A 2,963-nucleotide genomic window follows, 5' to 3' on the forward strand; every position below is an offset into this window, starting at 1 on the left:
ATTCTTCAAATAGTGACTACTTTTCTTAAATACATCTCATGTCCAAGAATGGAGACAGACACATTAAGCCCGTATGAAACCACACAAGCACACATAAAAGTGGAAGAAGCTAACTTTAAGTTTTCACTGTTGCTTTATTGCTATGAAGCTTTCAGTCTGATTCTCCTTCCAAATGCTTCTCTTTCTTTCTCCCTTTCTTTCTCTCTTTCTTTCTTTTTTTAATGAAGATGCTTTCTTCTGGTGGCTGTAGATGGTAGTTTGATATTTAAACTTCCAACAACAGTTAACACTTCTATTTCATTCATAGATTCTTCGAGGCTCCCGAAGCATCACGCCACTTTCTGTCATGGCATTTTGTAAACGTTTCATCGAGTCTGAGGACGCCTCCCATGGCGTGGGCTGGTAGACCATGAAGTTGATTCCTGCTTCTAAGCACCACTGTGCCAACACTCGCCCTACGCTCTCACAAGCCACCACATTTCGGGTACTATAACGGTGTTTCTTAATAGCCCACTCACAAGTGGATGCTGAAACCACAACCTGGCCGTTAAGATGCTCAACAAATGCTTCTACGTGATGCTTAGTCTTTACAACTCGCAACCTGTGCCAGAACTCACTGTTGGGCCACACTGTAGCCCAACCCCGTTCTTTCCGGGCTATACCGGGCTTTTAAGCTCCAGATTCCGAGGGTTTCTGTTGGTGAACTCTGGAGCCACCGCTTTGTTTTCCTTAGTCTCCACGTCGGGCTGCACCGCCAGCGTGGAACTGGTGGAAGGGCTGTGAACCCACATTCCAGGTTCCTGCAAACTGACAGACATTTCCAGAACCGAGGCTGAAGCGCCATCTCTGCGCAAAGCCTCACAATGCCCTGCCTTCCTTGCTCACGGCAGTCTGGGTGAATAACTAGTCGCAGCCATGTTAACTGTGGGAATAAAAAATATTTAAAGACATTATAGACTTAGCTAAGTCTGATAACGTTCTATGAGATTTGTTTATTCATAATAATCAAGAATTCTCCCCATTCGTGCCAATAATAGTTTTGTGGTAAAGATTTCATATAGCATCTAAGTAGGCACAAGAGGCTCTTGTCCAATCTCTGCTCACTGTTAGCTTAAGCACGTCTTCCCCTCAGTTAATACACTGCACTTTATTTCTTCTTCTAAGTCATAGCGCAGGTCTTAAAACTTAAAGACTAGCCATGAAGTGAGTTTACACAGCTCATCTGCTTGCTCTTACGTCTCTATAGTTTGCTTTTTCCCTGGGTAGAATTTCTTCTTTCTCCTCCCAATAGCCGTAACCTTACACACAGTGTACTCTCAGTTATTTTATGATACAATTTTACTAAAATAATCATATTTCTAAAAATGGCTCCTCTTGCAAGTATATGCAGTTGTGACAGCTTCGGTTACATCTTGACCAGGTGAGCAGTAAGATCCGGGATCCTGATTTTGTTACGCCTCCAGCTGGGTGGAGGTGAGGCATAGAAATCCCATCAGTAAGACACAAAATCTTGAGGAGAGAGCTTTTCCTTCTTGCATAACTGTGTGTAGGCTTGCTATTTGTTCACAGTCCTTATAACCATCAGCTTTCTCCATAGGAAACACTTTCTTTTTGTTGGTTGGTTATTTTTTGTTTTTCGAGACAGGGTTTCTCTGTGTAGCCCTGGCTGTCCTGGAACTCACTCTGTAGACCAGGCTGGCCTCAAACTCAGAAATCCGCCTGCCTCTGCCTCCCAAGTGCTGGGATTAAAAATGTGTGCCACCACTGCCTGGCTAGGAAACACTTTCTAATGCAGAATAAAACCTTTTTTTCTACTTCCCTAGCAAGAATAGAAACTCTATATTTTATGTAGTCATTTGAAATTCTAACTTCCAAGTTCTTCACCATGAAATTTCAAGTCCACACATCTGTGTATGGCTGCTGTGGTCACTATGACCACAGAGGTAACGATGGCACCTTACAGGTGACTCTAAGTGTACACAAATACACCAGGGATTCAGCACATTCATCAGTAAAAGCCCAGGACAAAGATCATATCTCTCTTTAAAAAATCTAAATTCTAAAGTATTTGATAGAATAAGGGAAAGTATCCATTTTATCTCATCCCAGCAAAGCCATGTCCCTAGGCAGCCATTTTCCCTATGCCATTATGTGAAGAGATGCAGATACTGAACTATAGATGTATCTGCTAATCAATCCCTGTTTTTGTTGACACAGAACATACTACACCTATTTTTCTGAAACAGTCAATATTTTCATCTCTTATATCTTGGACTTTATTTAATTTGGATACATATAAAACTATGAATTAAGTTGGTTTTTTGACAATCCTTCTATTACCAGTTACTAATAATGTACAGGTCATGCCCATTTTACTTAATCTTCCATATAATGTCATATATTTATCTTTGTGAATAAATATAAGTGTTCTACATGATGGAAAATTTAGATTAAAATAAGTTTTTTAAATGAAAACATAGATACCCAAAATGTCCCTCAGAGATCTTTTCATTTGTACATCTATGGATAATATAGCAAATGTTCATTTCCAGTATTCAACAGTGAATATTATTTTTGTCATCTATTGTATGAAAAATGCCCACTCTTCTTTCATTTTAATTTTCATTTGGTGCATAGTTAGTTTTCAAATTTATTACTTTCCCTTGAGCTATGGATACATCTTGCTTTGTCAATGCCTATTTTTCTATTGGGCAATTTGCTTTATTGGTTAGAGAGTGTGTATATGCTATGGAAATTAATATTTTGTTCATTATGCTTATGTTTAATGTTTTTCCAGTTAACTGCTTGTCTTTTAGCTCATAGTTGAGTTTAAAGTTGTGAAAAGCTATACATCCTACTCCAATTTATCCCTAGGAAAATGTTCCTCACATAAGGATGGTTTGAGCATCCTGTGTGTCCTTGTCATGATTTTTGTGGTCTTTTTGAATGTCTTCACCTCATAT

At 39.1% G+C, this 2,963-nt stretch overlaps 1 pseudogene; it reads right to left on the reverse strand.

Moving 5' to 3' along the window:
- Window positions 1–212: 212 nt before the first annotated feature.
- On the reverse strand, window positions 213–844 carry LOC117718131 (large ribosomal subunit protein uL18m pseudogene; annotated as a pseudogene).
- Between the last annotated feature and the right edge of the window lie 2,119 nt (window positions 845–2,963).

Source organism: Arvicanthis niloticus, chromosome 12 (genome assembly GCF_011762505.2).
Source record: "Arvicanthis niloticus isolate mArvNil1 chromosome 12, mArvNil1.pat.X, whole genome shotgun sequence".
Classification (NCBI taxonomy): domain Eukaryota; kingdom Metazoa; phylum Chordata; class Mammalia; order Rodentia; family Muridae; genus Arvicanthis; species Arvicanthis niloticus.